We start from the raw sequence: 27,395 nt of genomic DNA on the forward strand, positions 1-27,395 counted from the left end.
GTGGGTGGGGGGGGGGGTGGGTAACATCAAAACTTGGTTTTTAAGGACTGATAAGATTTTTCCAGGAGGGCAAATTTGAAAAAGTTCATTCCACACAGTTAGAACATTATACCATGTGTAATGGTACAGATATAAAACCATATAATGTGTTTGAAAAACCTCAAGCTTTAAGCTTTAAAATATTGATGAATATTAATATGTATTAAAATAAGGATACTATAAGTTATTCCTTAAATAATGGAAATCCCATTAAGAGTTTCAAGCATGAATGACAGGGAATCGTGCTTTGCTCTGCAGCAATGGAAAACATGGATTTGAAGAAATTGAAGCCTGACTTAGGAATACAAGTGAAAAGCCTTAGCAATAACGCAGGCTAACATAGATAAGAGACGTATTACAGGTTGTATGTAACAAAAAGGAGGAGTGGTAACAAAAATAATTAACAGGAATAAATGATTGAGTGTGTGTGTTGAGGGGGTGGAGATTTAGACGGATGGAGAGAACTTACGACGTTGGTGAAGAATGCTGTTGTTCAGCTGAATTACCCAGTCTGTCTTTTGTCTGTTAACACTGATGCATTTCCTAGGATAATTCCTGAGCTGTTCAACTTCATTTGATAGATCTTGAGAATTTCAGAACTCTGGTTTATTGCTAATGGGATGCAACTAATAGGATAAAAGACCTTTCTTTCTTAAAATCAATGGAAATATCAGCAAAACAGGCTAAGCTATATTTTCTCAACATGCATAATCTTAAAACTTTCTGTAAGAGCTTCAGACTGCTGAACTTTGTCTTGAAGTTAATAGAAAACTATTGATTTTGATTCACTCAAAATCAGAACTATTTTCTGACAAATCATCCGCATAAAATTATTCTGCATATGAAATATATCACTATTTGTTATTGCCAGTTCAGTGCGCATTATTTAATACAAAGAGGATAAACTTTAAGTCACAGTGACCTGGTCTGAATTCCATACCTGCAAGATGACCTTTGGCAAAATTACCACGAATCTTACCTTTCTCATTGGTAAAATAAAAATAATACCTATATCACAGAATAGTTTTGAGGTTTAAATGAAACAACACACATGTATAAGTGTAGGATCCTTCAGTTAAAGTAACAACAATTGATGCCAGCTAATGAGCAAAAAGGATTTATCAGAAAGAAGTCAGGACTTAAAATATTGACAAGAAGCTAGAGAAGAAGCAGAAGTAGGCACAAACTAAGTTAGCAGGAACCACAGAAATGGTCTCCTAACCTAAACGGGGTGGTATGGATATCACCACTAGAAGGGATATGTGCCAACTGTTTGTGTAGTCTTCGTCCTTTGTGACCTGCTTGAGACTCTAAGTTTCAGGAAAGAGTGTCCTGTTAGCTGATTTGACTTCTCTCAGCTTCCATGCTAGGGAGCTGATTTAGGAATTTCTCCTCCTTCTCCCTCCTCTCCTCCTCCTCCCCCTCCCCTTCCGTCTCCCTCCTCCTCCTCTCCTTCTCCCCCTCCTCCTTCTTCTTCTTCTTCTTCTTCTTCTTCTTCTTCTTCTTTCTTCTTTCTTCTCCTAAACATTTCTATCTCAAGACTTCAAAAGAAAATTAGGATGCTTGGAAAAGTAGAAGGTATTCTCACTAGCCAAAAACATTAAGCTGATGACTTCAGAGCTGTTTTGCCCATAATCCATAGCAAAGTAACACATTTGATATCATGACCTGGGCTTCACAGATGAATATGTATGTGTTTGGTTATGTGTAACTGAGACAAAAGTTTCTCTAAACCAAATTTTTCTTAGCATATGTGTAGTACTCTGTTTCATTTTATTTTATTCTATTTCACTTTTTAAAAGACTGGTTCATGGGCCGTTAAGTTGATTTCATGACTTATGAATGAGTTTCAATGCACAGGCTGAAACCATTTTATTACACTGTATATAATATCAGCAAATTGTAGGCATTCTGTAAATGTCAAATTCTCTCATACCACTTTTCCCCCTTTATTCTGCCTCCCACTTCCCCATCAAATAAAATTGCATACAGTGCTTGAATGACCAAAACACCTGAAGTCTCCTTCATTTTGTTGACCTAAAGACATAGTGTTAATCATATTTTCCTAAACAATGGAGTTGTTTTAAAAAATCGTGAAGTTGGTGGTGCCTGGGTGGCTCAGTCAGTTGAATGTCTGACTCTTGATTTTGGCTCAGGTCATGAACTCGCAGTTCATGGGATTGAGCCCTGCATGGGGCTCTGTGCTGACAGCATGGAGCCTGCTTGGGATTCTCTCTCTCCCTCTCTCTGCCCCTCCCCCCCCATACTACCTCTGTCTCTCTCAAAATAAATGAACTTTTAAAAAATCAGGAATTAAAGACATACGGAATATAAAGAAAAACAGTATTGAAGAAGAAGTAGTAAAATGAAGAGAATAAGGTGTGATTTAAGCCTCAGCAAAACTAGGATTTCCTTTTTGAAATAGAATGGAATAATTTTCTATTCCACACATATGGCATCTGTTGCTGCTTTCTGGTATAAGACTTTGAAGATTAAGCACACCTTTTCTCAGTTTTCCTTGTATTGAAAGTGCTATTTGGCCTTTTTTCAGTACAAATATATTTTGGTGTAAAATAATGGGTTCAATGGTTTGGGGGGGTGGTTAGTGCCTCAAATGAATAAAATAATTGACTCAATGCTTCATTTCATTTGTATGTATGTGTGGTCAGTCAGCTGCCAAAGCATTAGACTTACAAAGAGTTTGGCCAAAAGGACTTGAATCCGTTTATATGCTTCAGACACAAGAAAGTTATAGGTTTACAGTGTTACAAGTTACTTTTTGGTCACTGTGTATTATTTCAACCATGTCAAAAGAGCCTTTTTTCCCCAACTGACGGGATCAACAACACATCTATACTAGCATGCCTCAGCTGGGCGTCACTTCCCAACAATCTTTTGTCTATTTTTTATTGGTTCACTATTCCATTTTCAAGGAGAACTGTGGCAATTCCCCCTGGATTGAAGCCTTAGGGCTCAATCTATGTCAAATCCTGAGTGATTTCTCTAATTTGTGTTTGAGGTGTATCTAGTTGAGACTCCTCGATTTCTCTGTCTTCAAATAACAACGTGTCTCTTCACCAAAAGAAGTCCCTGATTTTAAGGTATATTGTTTCTCAATCTCTTTTCTTCTTGCCTCTTCTGGAACATAAGCCCCTAAGTTTGTTCTTTCTCATCTGTGTCTTCAAATTGTCCTTCTCCACTGGAAGTGTCTTCTCTTTTTATAGACATTCTCCGATACCCTAACAAACTGCCCAAAACATCTTTGTTCCACATTCCAATTTTCATAAGTTTTCATACTGTAACTCTCCTTTACTTCAAATGACATATTTCTTGAAAATGTATTCTTGTTGCTTCGACTTCTTCATATTTATTCTTTCTTGTATCTCTAATCAAGCTTTCATGCACAAGTCTACTGAAACTGTTCTGAGTCTTCAGAACAAGACTATCCAGGAGGTGTTTTGTTTAAGTTGGTTTCCGTCACAAAGCCCTCTTGTAGTTTCTTGAATCCTTCCCAGGTTCCTTGTCCATAAGCTCTTCCCTGAAGAGTATGTATTTTCCAGAACCATGTCTTCACATCTCTTGGCATAGAAGTTGGGGAGAAAACTGTGGAACCATATCGCATTAGGTTCAATTTGGGGTCTGTCACTATAAGCTGTGCCACCTGGCCCAATTTGCTCACTTTTTTCAAACCTGTAAATGAAAATAATAACAGTACCTATATCCTAGATTTTCTTGAATATTAAATGTAAACTGTTTAGGGAGGGTTTTTTTTGCTGGTAATAAATGTTAGCTATCATTCCCCACCACCAAGAAAATAGAAGCCCTTTTATTGGGGATGTGGGAATACTTTGCCAATTTCCCATAAAGAGAGCTCCTCCATAATACCTCTGTAGACTTTTGTCTGGCTCTTCAGTCTTTCTTCCCCCAGTGTATTAGGGAAAGGGTCCGAGCATTTAATTTAATCCCCTCCATCTTCTTTCCTCTTTTACACCCAAAATTTTGTAGGGCAGTCTGCAGTGGCTAAGTCTATCATATGCTAGGGTTCCATATGAGGAACTCTGTCATTGCTGCACCTCTAAGCCATGACCTTCAATACATTTTGTACCCATCCACCATCTCCTTTATCAATTTCGGTTGATCCAGAGCTTGTCCAGAGAAAAGAGAATACCAACTCATTAGGTGCCTTCAAACCTCAACATGTATTTTTTTTTTTTTGTCTATTACATTTGATTCTAAATTCCAGCCTTTCTCCGCTGTAATTTATTCTACATATTACTGCCTATAATTTTCCTAATAAGAAGTTCTTATGGTGCCTTTTCTTTTACAATAAATACAGTTGCTCTCCATTATTTATAAAATTGTGTGTGGATTTCACTGAAATTTTATGGTCCTCCACAGCATGGTTTGATTCTCCCACTGGTGCTTTTCTGTTACTTAGTGCTCCAGATGAACTAGACTTTTCCCTAAATAGCACATAAGTTTTCTGCCTCTGTGCCTTGGCTTATGCTATTTCTTTGATTTAGAATAGCACCTGATCTTTTTTTACTTTTTGAAATTCTGGTTATATTGTGAGACCATCCTAGTGTCATCTTTTCAGTAAAGACTTTCTTGATCCCCCAATCTAATTTATGCCTTCTTCTATATGTATTTTTAAATTCTCTTATGGCACATTCTCCTAATTTTAAATTTATAATGAGACTGTTTTATTTTCCCTTGTACAATAAGACCACGACCTGTTTAAGAGAAGGAGCTACAGCCTCTCCTTTTTAAACTCATTAGTTTCTATTGAGCATTAAGCATGAGACCCTATAGTTATTAAGTGCTCAATAAATACATTGTTATTTACTTGAAATTATTATATGATACAGGGTACCCATTAGACACATTTTCTAACTATCTATTCTTTTTGGCTTTTTAAAATGTTTATTTATTTATTTTGAGAAAAAGAGAGAAAGAGAGCAAATTGGTGAGGGGCAGGGAGAAAAGGAGAGAGAGAATCCCAAGCAGGCTCTGCACTGTCAGCATAGAGCCTGATGTGGAGCTCCACCTCATAACCTTGAGATCATGACCTGAGCTGATATCAAGAGTTGGACGCTTAACCAACTGAGCCACCTGTTCTTTCTTTAAAGTAGTCCCCGCTGCCCCAAAAAGATAACTGTGATTTTAGCTGCAGTAACAAGCCATTTCTTGTGTCTAAAGGACACAGTGATTACAGTTGTCAGAGTAATTTTCTTGAAGTTTCCAGGTAGAAAATGTTGATCAAGGCCTTAAAACTTACAGTGGCAAAAGATGGCATTGGAACGGTAGTTTGATGACAGGTAGTTATCATGGCAGCAGTGAGATTCATGCAAAATTTTCATTGAAAATGAGTCCCTTGGCATTCAAAGAAAGCCCTGGGCTGCTTATTTCCATAAAATACTTTTCATGCAACTATATGCAGAAGATTTTGAGTTAGGCATACTAGGTACTCTAAACCTAATTTAGAAAGACTGTAATATCAAATATTTGCAGTCTGTTATACTTGAGAAGCTTTTTATGATACTTTGCTTTTTCCATCATAAACGTACTGTTTCCGTTCTCTGTCTCTCTTTCCCTTCTTTCTTTCCCTTATCTCAGTTCTCTTCTTCCCCTTCGTTTCTAAATCCTTTTAAAAAATACCCTGCCCTCTTTTCTTCCTACATATTTTATTTTATTCTTGACTTATCTACTTGTAGGTTTGTTCCACCAAAATGTTCTACCACATTGACTTCAGAGAAGTCACTGGAATCAAAAAGCTTACAAGTAGACCTTACTACATGCAAGGCAGGAATAAAATCCATGAGAGAAGGGGTCATACCTCCCATAATTGGTATTATAGTCCAACATCACATTCTGCATTGAAGTAGTAGATATAGTTGCTGAATGAATAAATTAACAGTAATTCTAATACATGATAGAGACTTCCATCACATCTAGGAAAATAAAAGCTTCTTGCCCTGGCTGTACTGAGAACTGATGAAGGTTCTTTTGTCCAAGCTCTCACCAACTGTCTCCCTAGCAAACTGTGCTGATCTCATTACATGGGCATGCTCATGATTAAATATTAGTGCTTCTAGAGAGCTCTTTCCCTCCCATCTCTTTTCTTTGCTCATTCCTATTTAACTCATCCATCAGACTCTAGTTTAGACAGTTTCTTTCCATACAACTCAAATATAGTATAAGTGTCTGTTCTTAGAAAACACTGAATTTTTCCAATCACCATGCTTATCATACTGTTTTAACATTGTTAGTTGACTTGTCTATTTCTCCATGTATTGTTATTTGCATTTGATCAGGGACCTGTATGCCTTGTTTACAGCTGTATTTTCAATATCTAAATATTCTACTTGGCAACAGTCAGGGTAGAGACACTGAGCGAAAGCCATTAAATGAAATATTTAAATAGGATCTCTGGTTTAACCTGGTTAGTCATCTGAACTCTTCTGAAGGACTAATGAAACCCCAGGGCACCTGACAAAGTCAACGTCACTGGAAGTCTGGTTTGAATGAGGGAGTCAGGAAGGATTGATCAACAGGTGACACACCATGGGATCATGGAAGAAGTGAAGCACAATGTCTAGGAATGAAACTAGAATAAAATTCCAAGGGACAGTTTGACTAAAACATCCATCTGGAGGGGATGGGCAGGAGCAATGTAAGGAAGAGTACAACGTAAGGTACAATGTAAGGAAGTACAATGTAAAGAGGACTAAACTAGAGACACAATGGCATTAAAAATGAGTAGGAAAGGAGGGTGGGCTGAAGAGCCTGAAGTCCTTGAAACATAACCAAAGAATTTTTTATACAGCTTCTGACCTAGAGCACAGAAATAAGGGAACCGTTTAAGCATTCTGGTCCAGTTTGGATAGATGTTGCTATTCTCTATTTCCCACAAAATGCCCTTTAACATGGAGAAAAAAAAGAACATAATAATTTCCCAACTAAATTTGACTGTAAAACTATTGTTGGTCTTGGATAAACTTAACATTTTGGGCTGAATTGAGAACTAATTGGTAATTAATAGATACTTTCTCACTTGGAATAGACCAAGCTCAGATACTCTAAATGAAAGTAGGGAGACATTTTATTTGTAGTCTCTGCTCTCTGGAAAAGAGTCCCTGGCTCAAGACCAACCAAAACATTGGGCAGGTATCTTCTGCAAGTGTCTTTTGACGTGGTCATAGAACTTCTCCCCCATGTCCATTTGACAGCATACTACGTCATAGGAAACATCAGAGCAGAAATGTTGATAGTGGCACATGGCATCCCAGTAAGTGTATTTCCATCAGGTAAATGTTGCTCCTCTCTGGACCCTTTTAATGTTGTCCTATTTTGTTTTCTTAATGTGCAATAGTAATATCTGAAGTAATCTTATTTATGTAGATAAGTATTGTCTGCTTCTGGTACTGACATGTAAGCTCTGTGAAAAGAAGGACATAGTTCACCTCTGCATTCTCTAGCACCTAGGGACATTACCTGTAAGTATTTGTTGAATGACAAATTAAGGAAAATGGAGGGAGTTTGGAATACTTGTGTCTTCAGTACATGTTGTGGAGTATACTCTATCTCTTCAAGCCAACGGAGAACCAGAGAGAGGTCATAAGAGAAAAGCTTCTCCTAATTCAACAGAACTATGCTTGAGAATCTGCATGCTGGTTCACATTCTGGCTGCATGCTTGATGAGACACTCTTAGCAATCCATGGGGCCAACCCATACATCTTGTCCATTAGCAAAACTGAGCCTGGATAGAGTTCTTATTTTTGAAAATAGCACCTAATTAGAAAATAAGTTTAGGAAATTTCTTGACATATTTGATAGAATAAACAAGACATAGTCTTCATGAAACAAGGGTAAACAGCCAAAAGATGAGAATATGAGGCAGACAGAAGATTGGGTAAGGAAGGCATAAAAAAACAGAACAGCAAAAGTAGATTAAAATCTGCGCTAAAGAATTAAAATTGGCTTTGTGGATAATAAAATGATGATACAGAGGCAGATGCTAAAGCTGAGACTGTTTAACATGTCCTGAACACTGATGTATTTCAGGCCATGCGCTAAGCCCTATCCATATGCCATTGGCCACCCCACCTCTCTAATCATGGCTGCACACTAAGATCAACTAAAGAAAAATTTTATGTGCCAGTGCTTTACCATACAAAGATTCTGATTTAATTGGTCTAGAACAGGACTTAGGCAGTTCCACATCATTGTACAACTCCAGCAATCACTACCAACAGAGAATAGAATGTCTCATGAACTGTGTGGTGTCATAGCTCTAAGCTTACCCGACTTTATTATTATTACTGTTACTATTACATTTCATGAGTGACTTAAATAAAAATCCAGTATTGAAAACTATCAGCATGTGCGATTCCATTTAGTCTCATTTTGGGGGATAGCCTTGAGATGGTCTCCCAAGATACAGAGAGAAAAGCAAATAAATAAAAGTGATGAGAAAGGAGACTATAGAAATGGGAAATAACCAGAAAAAAATGCAAACAGAATTGCAGGCACTCTCATAGCACAGGCCAAGGCCATTAAAACAGAAGTAATTCTTTACAACATAATTGTAAAAAGTCTTCAGTTACAAAGGACTCATTGAAAGGGCATGCCATACTTCAGATAAAATTTATAAAAAAGAGGCATTTAGATACATCCTTGCAATGTTTATGAACTTCAAAAGTATAAAATATTCTTATGAATCCATAAGCAAGGATCAGAAAGCAAAACAGAAACAAAAAAAGAAAACTGGCCACAAAGGTGTGAACTTGGGTTAGTTTCAGATTTTTATGATGGGAGATAATTTTAAAATGTCCATAGAATTTTGTGGAAGATAGTATGTTATCTGTGACCAACCAAGATGTTGCTGTCATGTGAAAGCAAGAGAAAAACATTTTCATTTAAGATCTTAAGAATCCACTGAAAAATTATACAAATATATTCTCCATCTGACTAGATTTAATAGCCATTAGATTTTTATATCATAGCATAAGCCAGATGCATTTTAGATAGATTAAATGATATGTGTGTCTATATTTATAATTTACATTATATATGTTATATTAACAGTACACTGAAAGATAATATAGATAAATATTTCAAAGTAATGGCAAGAATCAAAAAGGAACGTATTTATAAAATTGGCTCTTTAAACATCTTTTGCCTACAGGAATCAAGATAGACCAAATTTTATTTTTTTATTTTTTATTTTATTTTTAGCACAAACACATTTATTTACTAACCAAAGGGATGATCATAATTAAATCAACACTTTGAAATAGTTGCATGTAAACTGTTGATGATAAAGGTAATTGAACACAGTAATGAAAAATAAAAGCAGTATGGGGATTTCCTCATTGAACTGAGCTTGTTCATCCTCCCAGATAATTCCTGTCCAAAATGATGATGGAATTTTTACCCTACTTTTTCATAGACATAAGTACAGGTGACATTGTTCATGGCACCTTCCGCTACTAATTTCCCATCTTCTAGTTTTCTTGTTAATGTGCTTTCCTTCCATCACATTCCTGATGTTGAACCAATACATTGTTAGTGTAGTTGCAGACAGTCCGTTTTTCTGCTATCAGCTGTAGTTTCTTCAAACTTCTAGGTTACAGGAAGACTATTGTTTTCAAAGTGTTCTCAGTTTTTATGATGAGGATTTTGCCATCAGAAGAGATGATACAGTCTGGTTGGCCGCTGCACCCACTTTTCACAGAGCCGTCTCCATTCCTACTTCCTTCATGTATTTGTCAAAGCCTTTGCTCTCCATTAAGCTCCATCTTCCTACCATTTGCTGAATGGTGGCCATGGTGGGCGTGGGAAGGACGATTGACCAACAAACTAGGAATATATTCTCAACATATATAATAGACTGTATGTGTATACATACATATGTATAAACATCTATGTATATGAGTATATACATACACTGTAGTGATGTAACAAATATGAAACATATGGGAAAATGACGTAAACGGATAATTACCAAAAATATATTAATTTAATGTATATTTTTTGAGTGAATGTGTAAGCAAAAAGTTTTATTCATTTTTCCCCCCAGATTTAGTGAGATATAACTAGACATATATCACTATATAAGTTTAAGGTGTACAATGGGTTGATTTGACACATTAATATATGTGAAATGATTACAACAGTAGGGTTAGGTAACACCTGTATCACCTCACATAATCACCATTTCTTTCTTTCAAGTATTGAATACAGTATTATTAAGTATAATCACTATGCCATACGTTAGAGTCCCCAAACTTCCTCATCTTGTAACTGAACGTTTGTACCCTTAACCAACATGTTTTCTGCACACCCAGGCCCCACTATTCTACTTTCTGTTTCTAGGAGTTTGACTTTTTTTATATTCCACATTTAAGTGTGATCACACGGTATTTGTCTTTGTCTGGCTTATTTTACTTAGCATAATGCCCTCACGGTCCATCAATGCTTTTGCAAATATATTTCCTTCGCTTTTATGGCTGAATAATATTCCCTTCTGTATATATACCACATCTTTATTCACCCATTGCTGGATATTTAGGTTGTTTTTACATCTTGGCTATTGTGAGTAATGCTGCAATGAACATGAGAGCAAAGACAACTATTTGAGATACTGATTTAACTTCCTTTCGATATATACATAGAAGTAGGATTGCTTAATCATATGGTAGTTCTATCTTTAATTTTTCTGAGGAAACTTCATTCTGTTTTACGTTGTGGCTGTACCAATTTACATTCCTACAGTGTACAAGGGTTCCCTTTTCTCCACTATTGCTGATACTTGCTGTTTCTTTTCTTTTTGATAACAGCCATTCTAAACAGGTGTGAGGTGATATCCCACTGTGGTTTTGATATGCATTTCCCTGATGATTAGTGATGTTGAAAATTTTTTTCATGTACCCAACGGACATTTGTATGTCTTTGGAAAAACTGATTATTTGGCTTCTCTGCCCATTGTTTAATTGGACTGTTTGGGTTTTTTGCTCTTGACTTATATGAGTTCTTTATATATTTTGAATATTAACCCCTATCACATACATGATTTCCAAATATTTTTTCCTATTTCATATGTTGCCTTTTCGTTTGGTGATTGTTTCTTTTGCTGTGCAGAGGCTTTTAGTTTGATGTAGTTCAACTTGTCGGTTTTTGCTTTTGTTTCATGTACTTTTGGTATTGTATCCAAAAATCATTACCAAGACTGAGAGAGCAATGGACCTCTTAAAAATTTTTTTTAAAGTATTTATTTCTGAGACAGAGAAAGAGAGAGCGTGGGGAAGGGGCAGAAAGAGGGAGACACAGAATCTGAAGTGGGCTCCAGGCTCAGAGCTGTCAGCACAGAGCCTGATGTGGGGCTTGAACCCACAAGCTGTGAGATCGTGACCTGAGCCGAAGTCAGATGCTTAACTGACTGAGCCACCCAGGTGCCCCAAGAAATGGACCTCTTTGGCAGCATCCTACACAGCTGGAGAAGCTGGGTGCTCAATCACATGCTCTTACTTTCTCCTTGTGGGAGAAATAATGTTTTGAGAAAATCTCTCTTGGCCCTGCACTGTGCACCAGCCATCAGAGGGCTGATGTAGATAAAGTCCAACTGTTCCTCTATCCCTCTCCAGTACATACAAACTTGGAACTTCGCTCAAAACCTGGACTTCCACAAAGGCTCTCTTACCCATGGGTGATTGTCTAAGTTTTTTTCTGGGGGCTTCTGGATCACAGCTAAGAGAAACTGGAGTTGGTTCGTGTGACTTTGCAGTGTCCACAGCCAAGACCAAGGTCTATCTGCCTGTTAACTGATGCATAAGTAGGCAAGGCTCTTCCCGGGTCCCTTGGTGTAGAGTGCCAGATGCCATAGCTCCCACGAAAGTACTTTCTTCCATGAATGGATGCCACGTTTTTGTTGTTGGGGGTTTGGGCGACACAATCCTGGTACATGTTTGCAGCCATGTTGCTGATGTTACTCTCCATATGTATGTGCATGTGTGTGTGTGTGTGTGTGTATAGAATTTAATTAATAACAAAGGCAAATTAAAGAAGTTATCTGATACATTGTTTTACCTACCAAGTTACAAAAGATTTAAATAAATAATAACATGATATTTCTCCATACTGGAGACTGTGAGTAGATGAACATTCTCAGAAACTATTAAATGTGTGAATGGCTGTAACATTCTGGAAAGCAAACTACCAATATGTATTAACAACATTTAAAAAGCTTATTTCTTTTGATTTAGTACTTCCCTTCTTACTCTATTCTTAGAAAATATTTAAGGATACTGACTGAGATATAAGAAAAAGGATGTTCACTTCATATTACTTGCAGTAGAAAAAAATGTCAAAACCAGCAAAAATGTCTAGCTATTGGGCGGTAAGAATATTTCTGTTATAGACATAAAAATATTTAAAAATAACTTTTTTATGATGTGGGGAACATTTATATATAATCACAAATAAAACAGTGAATATGAAATTATTAGTATGTTTTGAGTTTTGTGAGAAAATGTATATATATGTGAAAGAAGACTGGAAAAAATTAACCAAACATAATATTATTATTGTCTAGATGGTGGGATTATAGTTAACTCATATAATCTTCTCTACAGCTTTATATATAACATTTTAAGTACATGATAAAAAGTTAACAAAATAGTGGGGAAGGGTTATTCAGTAAACAGTGTGCTGATAAATAGCAATTTAGAAACACTTCAAATTAGATGCTTAAATTACCTTGCACACAAGTATAAATTTATTTATTGCTTTAACACTATTTTCTGCCTATTTTTATGCAAGGACTGTAGCCTTTTGCATTCCAATTTTTGTTTTTTTGTATCTCAATGACTAAAATTTGTACATTGTTTCAGGAACAAAATAACAAACTAGCTAGGCTAGTTTAATCTATTTTCACAAAAACCAAGTACACAGTTATAGAAATATCAAGTCTTTCATTTATACTTGTATCGTTAATTTTCTCATGAGGAAGAAAAAGAACTAGGCTAATGCATAAATTCTCAGCTTTTTGCTATAATGCCATTACAAATCAATTTGAAAGAATGTGTGCAATTCTTATACTGTAGGGAATATTTAGCAATTACATTACTTCAGAATTCTGTTTTTTTTATAGAATGTGTACTCACTGGAGAGTTAAGTAATGCTAAATAAATTAGCATCTTAATGAAAACTGTATATTAATACTGTTCCTGTTCCTAAGTAGTAATTTAATTCCAGTAAGTCAAGGAATTCGATTCTTGCTAAATAAATATCATTGTCTTGAAAAATACAATGCTGCAACTAAGCATTTGTACTCCCTGATGTTTAGAGAAAGCCATTATTAAAGAGAAAATGTATTCATTTTTAAGACTATATGGTTTGGAAATTTTGCTTATTGTCCAGTCGGGCAAATTAGATAGGCATAGTCAGTGCTCTCAAGCAAGTTGTTAGATAATCCAGTTTAGTTATAGAATGTAGTTATTACATACTGTATAGCTAAAGTAATAGAATTTCAACAGCTCTATCATAAATTTAATTTCTTTAAAAGATGTAGCCCAACACAAAGAATAAGACTAAGATTCTTACCACACAGTATATGGTTAGATGATAGTTTTTGTTTTCTTTTTTAAAGTTTATTTATTTATTTTGAGAAAGAGAGAGAGAGAGAGACTCTGTGTGTGTGTGTGTGTGTGTGTGTGTGTGTGTGTGTGTGTGTGTAAGTGGGGCTGAGAGAGAGACAGTGAGAGAAAGACTCTCAAGCAGGCTCTACACTGTCAACACAGAGCCAGACATGGGGCTCAATCCCAGGAATCTCTAAACCATGACCTGAGACAAAATCAGGAGTCCAACACTCAACCGACTAAGCCTCTCAGGTGCCCCTAGAGGATAGTTTTTAAACACCATACACAAAAGTAAACTCAAAATGGATGAAAGACCTAAATGTAAAATAGGGAACATCAAAATCCTAGAGGAGAAAACAGATAGCACTCTTTGACCTTGGCTGCAGCAACTTCTTACTAGACATGTCTCCAAAGGCAAGGGAAACAAAAGCAAAAATGAACTATTGGGACTTCATTAAGATAAAAAGCTTCTGCAGAGCAAAGGAAACAATCAACAAAACTAAAAGGCAACTGACAGAATGGGAAAAGATATTTGCAAATGACATATCAGATAAAGGGTTAGTATCCAAAATCTATAAAGAACTTTTCAAACTCAACACCCAAAAAACAAATAATCCAGTAAAGACATTGGCAAAAGAGATGAGCAGACACTTTTTCAAAGAAGACATCCAGATGGCTAACAGACACATGAAGAGATGCTCAATATCATTCATCATCAGGGAAATACAAATCAAAATCACAATGAGATACCTCCTCACACCTGTCAGAATGGCTAAAATTAACAACTCAGGAAGCAACAGATGCCAATGAAGATGTGGAGAAAGGAGAATACTTTTGCACAGCTAGTGGGAATGAGAACTGGTGCAGCCACTCTGGGAAACAGTATGGAGGTTCCTCAAAAAATTAAACATAGAGCTACCTATGACCCAGCAATTGCACTACTAGGTATTTATCCAAAGGATATGAAAATGCTGATTCGAAGGGGCACATTCACATATAGTATGTATGTATGTATATATATACATACATATATATATATATATATATGTATATATATACATACATACGTATATATGTGTATATATACATATATATATATGTATATATATACATACATACATATATATGTGTATATATACATATATATATATATATATATATATATATATATATATATATATAATGGAATACTACTTGGCAATGAAAAAGAATGAAATCTTGCCATTTGCAAAAACATGTATGAAACTGGAAGGTGTTATGCTACGTGAAATAAGTTAGTCAGAGAAAGACAAATATATTACTTCATTGATATGCATATTTAAGAAACAAAACAGATGAACATGGGGAAGGGAGGGAAAAATAAGATAAAAACACAGAAGGAGGTGAACCAGAATAGACTCTCAAATACAGAGAACAAACTTAGGGTTGCTGGAGGGGTGTGGCGTGTGGCTAAGGGCTAAGTGGATGATGGGCATTAAGGAGGGTACTTCTTGGGATGAGTACTGGGTGTTATATGTAAGTGATGAATCATAATTCTACTCCTGAAACCATTATTACACAATATGTTAACTAACTTGGATTTTAATAAAATTTAAAAAATAAATAAATAAATAAATAGCATTTTTAATCCAAAAGAATTTAACTTTTCAACAAAATTAAGACCTCGGTGTGATTTAAAAAAAAATAATACATATTAAAGAGTTAACTTTAAAAATATCATGTGTTAGTAAATGTGAAAAATACCACGTAAAGTGAGCAAAGAATTTTTAAAATAATATTTTCAAGTTTGCATGTAATGTTTTGTTTTGAATTATAGTTTATATTGGGTATTAGGTTTAGTCAATAATGGCTACACAAATCACTTTGTGTCATGGAGTAGAAGGCTGTGTGTGTGTGTGTGTGTGTGTGTATTTTTCATGTTAAACATGGTTTGCCAGGTTGTTCATACAGTAGTTTCCAAAGTCCCATAAGACTTAGTCTCCTGTTCAGTTTTTCCTACTTTTGAATTCTCAGGGAAATCTTTGGTCTTGATTAGTGCCTTGAAATTTTGACCAATGCCCTTGTTCTGCCTTCTTAACTCAGAATGCAGAAGACACAGTACACAGGAATATATGAAAAATCATGTATGAACAGTATTTGTTAAGTGCTTATTATGTGCCAAATTCTGTGCTAGTAATTTTGTATGTGTTAGGTAATACTCATGGCAAATAATTTCACAGATAAGGAAGCTGAAACTCAGAGGTTAAGTCACTTTGAAAGATGCCTTACCTATACATAAGTAGTCATGGATTTGGGATTTGTTCTTAGAGACATCTGAGTCCAAAGTCTATAACAAGAAGAGGAGTTAATTAAGAATTTTAATATATATATTATACATATTAATTATATGTTAATTAATTTATTAATATATCAATAGATAGCTACTAATCAATAGATATATAGTAATATAATAGATATACATTAATAGATATATAATTAATATATCAATAGATATGTATTAATAGTATATTAATATATCAATAGCTATATATTAATTCATCTGATAAACTACTCCATGTCTATAAAAGGCCCTACACCACTTTCTCAAAAATGTGCTGGTTGTCTTCTGGTAGTTATCCTCATGTTATGGTTTGGAATCACTAAGCTGAGATACACCGGAGTCAAATTCAGCAAGATTCACTGGGCTTTCAGGTCTGCCAATCAATGGCAGCATCTGATAGATGAACTTGAAGAGTCTGAACCATGCACTAGGAGTCTGCTTTTTCTTGCTGGCTGCCAGTAGATGTGTTAGCCTAGGCTGCATGTCTTCAGATGTTCTCAGAATTTTTCAAATGAAGGTGCATTGAACCTAGCTGGGCCAGTGGTTCTGGAGGCCACCCGCAGGTTCAATGATTTGCTAGGAACACTCATAGGACTCACTCTGTAGTGGCCCTCATGGCTACAGATTTTTACAATGAAAGGATACAGAGCAAATCAGCAAAGGGAAAAAGCACATGGGACAACATTGGGAGAATCCAGGCAAGTGTCAAGAATGCCTTTAAAATTATTTAAATATTTCAAATATATAGATAGTTCAGAAACAAACGTAACAAACATCCATGCAAACCGGTCGTATTTAGCAAATGTTAACATACTGCCATTTTGATTTTAGTTGTTTTAAAGCTACTTCCCTTATTAATAGCCAGCTCAGTTGTTATTTCCCCAGAGCTGGATCATTATGTAGCTCACCTCCAAGGACACTATTCATGTAAAATACAGTACAAATGGAGATGAGCAACGCTGCAGTTGTGCCCTTGAAGTGGCCACTAGCTGAGAGTTGGTATGGACTTTTCCTGACAGTGCTTTTATACTTTTACTACATGTGTAAGGGCCCACAAATAATTTATAGTATTATTTTTGAATTTTCAAAGATACACATAAATGCTAGTGGCCTCTTGGTAGCTAAATCTCAGGCAATATTTTCAGTGTTCATCTCATTTGATCTCTCCATAGCATTGGATTCAGTGGACCACTTCCTTCTTTAAACTCCTCCTCAAGCACATTTAGCACCAGTATATTCCCCTCTTCCATCTTTCCACTCAATTAATAAAGTCTCCTTCCTTGACTTTTCAAATCCTTTGTGTCCTTTTTTGCTAAACCCAATCTCATGGGGATTTTATTCATACCCATATATTCTAGTAGTACCTTACCTATATGGTGATGACTGCCTCGGTGGGATCTTCATTCCTGGTTTTATGCCTTCACTAATACCCTTATGAGATTGATTAGTGAGTACATGAACTCTGATCAGGTCTACCTCAGGCCTATTTTCCATACTTTATTTAAAAAAAATTTTTTTTTAACGTTTATTTATTTTTGAGACAGAGAGAGAGCATGAACAGGGGAGGGGCAGAGAGAGAGGGAGACATAGAATCTGAAACAGGCTTCAGGCTCTGAGCTGTCAGCACAGAGCCTGACGCGGGGCTTGAACTCACGGATCATGAGATCATGACCTGAGCCGAAGTCGGACACTTAACCGACTGAGGCACCCAGGTGCCCCTCCATACTTTATTTTAAGCCATAGATTATATAATCAGTTGAGTAATAGATAAACCTATAAATCTTAAATTTATTTTTATTTTGGTGCTATGTTTTTCCAGTAGATGAGACATTTTTCAGTTTGCAAGGTTGTAAATTTATTATCACTCTTCTCAGATACACTTCTCTTGTTTTAGTCCCAAGAAATGGCATTAATCATCCAACCAGAATGAACTAGCCACCTTTCTTCACTCTTTTCTTTACATTACTACCAACACTAGGTTCCACTGGAATTCCCTCTGGGCTCCACTGGACTCCCTCTTTCACACCTCTGCAATCATTCAATTATTTCCAACCATATTTCCACTGACCAAGTAAAGAATCTTATCAGTTCTCATCTGTACTATTCTCTCTTTGTAACTTGTTTTCCTTATGCTAGTCTCACAACCGTGCCCTCCTCCAACAATTCATTCTCCCTGTGCCTCCAGAGGGACCTTATTAGAATCCAACTCGGTTTATGTCATGCACCCCAATCCCCAATCTCTTACATCCGGTGATAATGTCCTTCCTATTCATGTCTCTCTGTTGAATAGCTCTCCAAGCATTCAAGATATAGAGCGAACTCCATAGCAGGACCTCTGAGGCCTTTGGCATTCTGACACATTCTCACAATTTACCACCTTCTTTGACAACTTCTGCTAATCATTTTGCTTCCAGCCACCTGAAACTAACATTTCTCATGTTTTCTCTTAGTGGGAGTTTTTTACTTGGTAAGGTATAAGTAACTTACAGTTTTTAATGACTGAACACATAAACATGCTAACCACATTACCACCTCCCAGGACTTCACCTGAGTTATACAATGTCTACTTGTCTTAAAGAAGTTCACTCATTTATCACCTCTTCCCCAAAAGATTTTCTTAATCTCCAGTTCTTCCTTGTCCCAGGGAGTGAAATATTTCTTCATCTCCACCGACTGCATTGTATTATCATCTGTTAACTTGTTTATATCTTTTGCTTTTCCTGATAACAAGTACTTATTCATTTGTTTCCTCAGTGACAACCATATACTCAATAATGGGAGACACCCAATAAATATTTATTGAGTAGTGGGATAAACGAAATTCTGATGTAGAGATTTATAATTTGAAAAGTCTATTTAAAAAATCCTATCAAGGTTTAGCTCACAAACTACCTCCTAACTGAGTTTTTGAGATCCTTCCTCCTCTATTAACTGGTTATGACTTTTCTTTCCTTTCCTCTCTTTCCTTTCTCGTAACTCATGATGTTCTACCTTGTGTAATTTATGTGCATGTGTGTCTTTGCCCGACCTTCCCCATTCCAACTTTAAGCTCCTGGGAACACTGATACTGGGTCCCCATCCTCTTTGAATCCCTAGCACCGAGCTATGCCCTCTAAGGCAGATTGTTATATGCTCATTGGATTTTGAATTTATTTAACTACTATATCATGATCAGGCTATAGTATCAGTATCAAGCCAAGACCACATATTAGTCATATTTTAGATCTTCTGGAAATATTTTTTTTTGCTTAAACTATTATATTAAAATAAATTATCACTATAAAGCAGCAGATCATATTTTCTATGAAACAGAAGTGTGAGGTCAGAATGATATAATGAAGTGACTATCCATCTATCTATGTATCTTTCTACCTCCTGGCACCATGTCAGAAACAGAATGCTCAACACAAGGAATTATTATTTTATGACATTTAAGTAATCAACATGGACTTTCTAAAATACTTCTAAATATAGTCTATAATTCTCTGATGGCTATCTTAATGACATCAGATGTTCCTCATTAAAACCATTGTTCTAAATTTTGAAATTTTCTCAGAACTGCTATCAAGATTCTATTGTATGCCATCATGAGGTGATTTGAGTCATAGCTGTGACAGTCTGATCAGTCAGAGTTTTGTTAGATGCTCACAGTGTTTTTTAGGAAAGAAACTAATCTTTGAGTGAATTTTAAACAAATGCACATGAAAGAACAGATAATACTAATTAGGCACAATCAGAATTCATCACAGTGGAATACTTAATGTATATTCTTTCCAACACCATAATCGAGGTTATTATTACATTTAGCAAACACTTATTAAATACCTACCTGGGTAAAACACCATGTTGAGTATTTGAAATCAGAATCTATCAGGATGTTATCTTATAACCCCATATTTATAAGATTTGATGGTAGAAGAATTTAACTTACTTTTCTCAGTTTAAATGGGGATTGTCAGGGGCTAGAGAGAGAGAGAGGAAATGGAGAAGTATTGGTCAAGGAGTACAAATTACTAGTTATGAAAGATGAATAAGTTCTGGGGGTCTAATGTACAGCAATGTGACTATAATTAACATATAATTAACAATGCTGTATTATATACTTGGAATTTGCAAAATGTTCTCACCATGCAAAGAAAGTTAGCTTGATTATGGGTGATTATTTCATAATGCAGACATATATCAAAATATCAAAAAGCACATCTTAAATATATACTATTGTTATTTGTCAATTATACTTTAATAAGGCTGGAAAAATTTTTTAAAATAGCAAAAAAATAAGGCCAGAATTGCTGTGGTAAATAGCAAATTTGTATTCATTCAGGAACCATTATAAAAAATGTGCTACATACTCACTAACATGAACATGTGCACAAGCATCTTTCTTGTACTGTTTTTCTAAATGAGCAACATGGAGATAATTATATCACAATTAGTTCTTGTTGAAGACATGTTCTTTAGTGAGTGCTTAAATGCACCATTTAATTAACCTGTGAGGCACAGAGAAGTTAAACAAACCGAAAAATAACAGGAGAGTATCAACATTTAAGAGCCATCGATGCTGGTTAGCCACCATGCAATATTGGTATAAGGATTTATTTTACCAAAGAAATAAATGGCAAATGTGAAATTATACACAAATAAAATTATAAAATTGTAAATAAATAAATAAAAAGAAATGTGAAATGCTTATTCCTTAAAAATGCACCCTAGTATTTGGCATCTGCAATTTTATCATTTTCTAAAGAAAAATTTCTTATTATTCATTCTGAAAGTTTTCTAATACCAATTAAAATGCAGCCTGACCTGACTTATTTTATTTTCCATATAGTTCCAAGTGAATATTTCTGCATTAATTCACAAATACTTGACTTTTTGTTGCATATCATTTAAAAATCACAGTGCATTTCATAATAACAGTACATTTATTACTACACAAATTGCATTAAATCTTCACCTGTAGTGAGGCCATAGCATTAAAATAAATGTAACATTCCTATCATTCTGAGGTAGCCACTTGACAAATAGCAGAAACTAAAATCTGAAAAATAAGTCTATTGCAGACTCCCACAGCCAATGCAGCCTGCCGCCATTTTCAAATGGACATTAATAAAAAAATAAAACAACAACAACAACAACAACAAAAAACCTCTGAAATGGTGGAGAGGGCAATAAATAACAGATAAGAAACATGTCCTCATTTGCCAGAAAACTCATTAGAATTCTAATTAATTTTTTTTCTTAGATTGACAAAAGGTATTTTTTTTTAATCTATTTATTTTTGAGACAGGGAGAGACAGAGCATGAACAGGGGAAGGTCAGAGAAAGGGAGACACAGAATCTGAAACAGGCTCCAGGCTCTGAGCTGTCAGCACAGAGCCCGACGCGGGGCTTGAACTCACGGAGTGAGAGATCATGACCTGAGCCGAAGTCGGCTGCTTAACCAATTGAGCCACCCAGGCGCCCCACAAAAGGTATTTAAGATCAATTAAGTACAGGGAAAAAAACAAACAAATGTGTATCCCTTAAGGAAAGAACTTTTTCTTCTACCACGCAGAGAGTCCTTCTGAAGCAGGCCAAGTGAAATGCATACAAGTGATGTTAAGTAAATGTTGACATTATAATGCTATCAATTGACCCCTAAGAGAAATGCTGCCCCTGTTCTGAAATGACCATCAAGGCAGATTCCATAAGTTACCAACTGATAAAAATATAAGCATCAATGAATAATGTTGCTGGTCTCTAAGTCATATTTGCATGTCGTTTTGTAGTTTCAAAGTGAGTTCCTCCTCGTATTCATTTAATCACAACAACCTTATGATTCAGCGTAGAATTTAAAATTGAAAGAGACAATGGGGATCATGGAATATCACTCACTTCACAGATCAAGAAATCTGGATCCAACCTCATGTTTCGGATGGAAGGGAACTCAAACCATCAAAACGTATGCCCAAGAAATACTTGACAAACTGGAGTAGATGGAATAATGTAATGTAGGAAAGTGATCTGTTTAAATATGAACGAGGAAATGGTAGAAACTTAATTTTCATGGAATTCAGACATGAGATGGTATTGATGAAGCCTAAATTTACATATTCTTTGCATATGGTAGATTAAAGTTTTATATTTTAATCTGTCACAAGAATTTGCTAGCTGGGAAATTACATTTAGGTGGATGAACTCTTTTCGGAATAGTACATGATTTCAAGAACTCAAACAGAAAAAAAAAGAAAGAGAGAATCACTTATTAAAATTGTTTTCCTAAAATGAGATTCTGGATGCAACACTTCCTCTTTCCTTCTCCTTTCTTTTTTTTTTTTTTTTCTCCAAAATACATGCTTGGCATACAAAATATTTAAAAAATAAAATGAAGCAATGCGGAACTCAGTAAGCATTTTTATCTGGTTCAGTGTCTTTAAATCCTTCATTAAAACTTTGTCTATTTGCCTAAGCAGAAAACCTTCTATATTATGTCAATATTTTAAGAGTAATATTGGAATGAAATATTGCTGTTTAGTGATTTTTCTCCCTAATTAAGTTTTGTGGGAAAGAATTTCAAAACAAAGGCTGAAAAAAATCTATATTGAAGGGCATGCTGCCCTGTGGACACAGAGCAGGACTTACTGATCACCCTCTGGAAGTTTCCATTCTGCTACCTCCTTCCTCCACTTCCTTCTTTGTGACAGCTGAGTTTGTTGGTTACAGTCTTGTCCAGGAGAAACTGAACTGACCTTAACCACATGGAAATTGATTCCATATACTCAGCTTCATAAGCACCATTTTGGGGAAGATAGTACAGACGGCTTCCTTTAAATGCTGAATTTTAAATATTATATATCCAATAAACTTGTTTTTTTTTTTTTGAAAAGAAAACTCTAGTGATATCCAGTTGAGGATGTCCAGAGAGGTTGCCAGGGCTGTCTGGCCTAAAGCCTGGAACCAGACTGTGAGTAATGAGGTGGGAGGGACTTATGATGGCTCTTTAAAGAGTTTTGCTGGGAGAGAGGAGATAAAAAGCCCCTTAGGAAGTCCTGCAGAGAAGGAGGGGAACTTAGCTTCAGAAAGCCTTCCGATAGGCAGGCGGTCCTTTGAATATTTATCTCATTCAAACCAAATTTCTAAGTCTTTTGAGGTTTGCCTGCCATTAAGTTTTGTAGCATAGTATTACATTTTCCTAAATGTATGCTATTTGTCACCTTAAAAATTGCTTGCCTTGTTTGTAGAAAAGAATGAAGAGCAGCTGCCCAAGTGAGAGACTAAATTTTCTCTGTATATGAGTATGGTCCATTAAATGGCCATTTCAAATAAATTGCATAATTCACAAATATTGCTGCTCTATGATTTATAAGCTAAATCATCTATTAGAAGAATGAGTTTTCAATGAACAGATAAGGCAAAAGTTCATATCTCTAAAATGTGGTAGTCCTTTATTGAGCTAATCATTTGCAGCTTTTGTCAGGGTGCATATTCCTGCCTGTGACCATAGCTCTGAAGAAAATGCTAGTTCCTTTTCAATTTTGCCCAGTGGTCTTCCACACTGTTACATTCTATCAGTGTTTTGCCGCCTTCCAAGGCTGTGTTCAGATATAGAATAACATTATCTCTGCCCTCTCATGTGGATCTATGTTAATATATCTCCAAAGAGTATGATGGATGCATGAAGTAGGCATCTGGCTATTTTCTGTAATTTGAGAAGCTCTAAGAAGGCCCATCTTTCCCAAAACATCACTGAAGGATGCTTGGGGATCTCTTCTGAGCTCATTATTTTTAAAAATGCAAATTCTCCTTAGTATGTTAATATGATAATCCCCTAATTGTTTAGCTAAGATTTATTTTATCACATGAGTTTCAATCAGCAACCATCTGTTGGCCACATTTTATGTTTGAAATACAAAGTTATTTACTTTGTGGGACACAAACATAAAAGTTATCTGTGCACCTGGATACCTAGTAGAACACCAGATTGTGAGTTGCTTAAAGGCACAGTGTCTTTCCTAGGGCCTAGAATGGTAGAATTAATAAACAGTATTTATAGACTAAACACATTACTGGATGAATCCAGTAGACTCCTTACCTACACAAACATCTGTAGTCCACAGAGTACATTGTGAGCAGCATGAGAATATTAAAACGTTTTGGTAAAGAGAAGAAACAGGCGAGGACTGATAGAGACTTCATAGAGAGTGTTTCACATGCCTTGATTTTTGGGTAATATTTAGGCAGTTTTTGCAAACGGTTATGGAATTTCGATTAGTTTAAGCAGTAAAGACCAAGACCCAGAGATTAGAAATTAAAGAGTTGAACTTATTTAGGAATCAACCAGTGTCTCCAGTGAACTGTGAGGCAAGAAGTAGAAAGGGAACAAGGCAACAGCTTTTGGCCATAAATGGAGTCCTCCAAATGCCTTGTAAAGGAATGTGGACTTTATTCCTAAAATAAGCAAGGGAGCTGCTTGATCATAGTAACAAAATAAGATCATTGAGTACCTGAGATGCAATGAAAACACAAAATGGTTTAGGAACAAAAGGCAGGTTTTTGTCTACAGCACAAATTGATAAAGTTGGCCTAGAGTTCAGCGAACCCAAGAAGACTATTGCATAAATTATTTGAATGCTAACTCTCTACGTAAGAAGAGATTTCTGTGTCAAATATGCTTTTTCAACAAAATCTAATGCCTGCCTGTTTTTGGTCCTCTGGCACTTTTATTAAAAGGGGCATTTGGTGACTATATTCACTGGTCCCATGAATAGTACAGGACTCCGTTGGTGCAGGACTCCTACAGTGATGGGCTGAGGGGCATGTGAAACATTTGAAGAATGCCCCGGGAGAAGGATGCAGCCCCAGTGGAGAAGGAGAAAATATTCCACGGTTTTTTTATAGGAGAAAATAAGTCACTTGAAGGAGGTATTCTTCAAACATAAAGCAAAAACACTGCAAAAGAATCTGGGATTCTATCTTAAATAACTTCGTTGTTAATACTGTTCCCTATGTCTTCTAAAATCTCAGTTCAAGGGTTTGAAATCTAGCCACATTGTCAAAGAGCAAAAACACCCACTCAGTTGGTTCTCGCCCTTATAAACTCTAAGTGGTGCCAAGGGCTTATGAGGCACCATTCTGATAGATTTGTAATGGTAGTCACATGATCTCTCCTTTAATTTCCCGAGATCAAGATTTAGAAAGTGCTTCTTTTATAAATCAGAGGGTAAATGCAAAATGCCCCCTTTAAAGGCAGCTGCTCAGCAGTGTAAGAGATTGGGTTCAATGCTTTGGAACTTACCCCCACCTTTTTTTTTTTCCCCAGATGGATAATTGTTAGAGGGTTATTAGAAGTAGTTAAGTGAAAGGCAATTATGAGGAGAATATGGGCAAATCTGCCTTCATTTTAATTTGAATGTTGGAGCATTCACGTATTTGTTGTGTGTTCCTGGTACTAGAATTCAACCCTGTATCTTTTGTTAAAGTGTTCTTCAAATATATATGATTATGCAGATGTATAGGAAGAAAGCATGTATTACGGAGTTAGTCTCTCTGCAACCCTTCTCCTGTTAGAACAAATGTAAAGTCTCTTTTATTATGTAACTACAATAAGGATGTGACTTTTGAAGTTCTTAAGGTGTGCGTATGCATGCCTTTTATTTTAGTCGCTTAAATAAAGAGGAACCAAACACAGGACTATTGCCAAAGTATCTTTTGAATAAGAGAGAATGTATGGAAAAAATAATGGCAAATAATCTATGTCACTATGTTTTTTATATTCTATCTGAATGTTTTCAATTAATTTAACATCAAAATGTTTTTTAAAATTGTATACCTACAATATATATTGTCCAGATATTTGAGTCATTTGAATAAAATCAATCTATCTAGGCTAATTTTTAAAAGAATATCACAGAGAATATAACCTCCATAACCTTAAGAAATAGGTAATTTTTGGAAGCAATGTTTAATTTCATGCATAAGGTATGTAGTTTGGCTACAAAATCTCTGACTAGGATAAATTGTTGGCAACTAATGGTTGCTAATCATTCTTATTCTTTTAATATTAAAAAAATGTTTTTGCAAAAGAGGGAAATGTTTTCAATTGTTTTAAAAGTAAATATAAGAGTTATTACTATTTTGAAGCTCACCTGCATGTCTCAGAACGATGAATATATATTGGTAATTAATATTTATCTCACTTCAACGATACAGGCTTGGAATAATAAAAGGATGCCTGCCTTACGAATGCAGAAATTGAAGACGACTTAGGTTAACTCCCAAGGAGACCCATTGCTTCAATAATTACATGATACTGAAATGCATTAGGACCAGGATCTTAGTGTTTGATTATCCTAAGAAATCGGTGTCCAGCATGTATGTTGGAGGACTGCTGTGAGCACCGGGGCAACTGTGAAAAACTAAATGGAGTGGATATTTGTTTCAAAAAGCTAAAGCGGAGGAGAAAAAGAATGTAAATAGTATAGAGATTCAAGAGTGGGAGTTGTCACCGTGAGTTACAGTGGGCAAGACGGGTTTAATTTAGACCATTTCAAAAGTCGTTGAAATTTGGATTGGAGGAGGAAAAAAGTAGGAACGCTGAAGTGAGTGAATGACAGCCAGCGGGTGCCAGGCATGGTCACGATAGTTTGTACGTGCAGGGACTCTAGAAGAGGAGGGTCAGTCTGCAAATCTCAGACCATTCTCCTGATAAAAAATCCTACTGTCATCAACAAAATTCATTTCTTCTGCCTTGAAATTTTTTTCTCATTTTGTTTCCTTTTCTTTTATGATGCTGCCCTCATTGTCTACGGTTATTGTTTTGACTTTCAAGACTCATTCAGATGCCACTAAAAATCCATAGCTATTTAGGTATATGATTCCATACAATGTATTAAAATTTGTTCTATATTAAGAAAAAATAGGATTTACTAAAAGCATATTACCTGTCTTTAGATCGTCTGAGATATTTTTGTATCTATTATCAATTTTTCCATTTTTAGTTATTCTAGATAATTTGGAGTCAAGATTGAAGTGATTATTTTTTCTCTCATTATTTTATTAGCATGAATAACCATTTGATAAACAACCCCCAAAGAAATCTCATTAGATTATTCCTTCAAATCATATTGTTTAGAAGACCCAAGAAGTACCAAAATCTATGCCATGTACATTAAAGATTCTTTTTTTTTTTTAGTTTTTTATTTTATCTATTTTGAGAGAGAAAGAGGAGCGGGGAGGGAGAGAGAGAGAGAGAGAGAGAGCGAGCATGAATGGCGGAGGGACAGAGAGAGAGAGTGAGAGAATCCCAAGCAGGTTCTTCACTGTCAGTGCAAAGTCAGACTTGGGGCTCTATCTCACGAACGGTGAGATCATGACCTGAGCCAAAATCAAGAGTCAGATGCTTAAGTGACTGAGCCAC

General features: G+C 35.7%; 1 protein-coding gene and 1 pseudogene across 1 annotated transcript in view; one reads left to right on the plus strand and one right to left on the minus strand.

Moving 5' to 3' along the window:
* LOC122219271 overlaps positions 1-9,869 on the minus strand; it is a 35,837-nt pseudogene extending 25,968 nt beyond the window's left edge.
* GRM1 (glutamate metabotropic receptor 1) overlaps positions 1-27,395 on the plus strand; it is a 468,268-nt gene that overhangs the window by 278,304 nt on the left and 162,569 nt on the right. The window lies entirely within an intron of this gene.

The sequence above is a fragment of the Panthera leo genome, chromosome B2 (assembly GCF_018350215.1).
Source record: "Panthera leo isolate Ple1 chromosome B2, P.leo_Ple1_pat1.1, whole genome shotgun sequence".
NCBI classification, from domain to species: Eukaryota; Metazoa; Chordata; class Mammalia; order Carnivora; family Felidae; genus Panthera; species Panthera leo.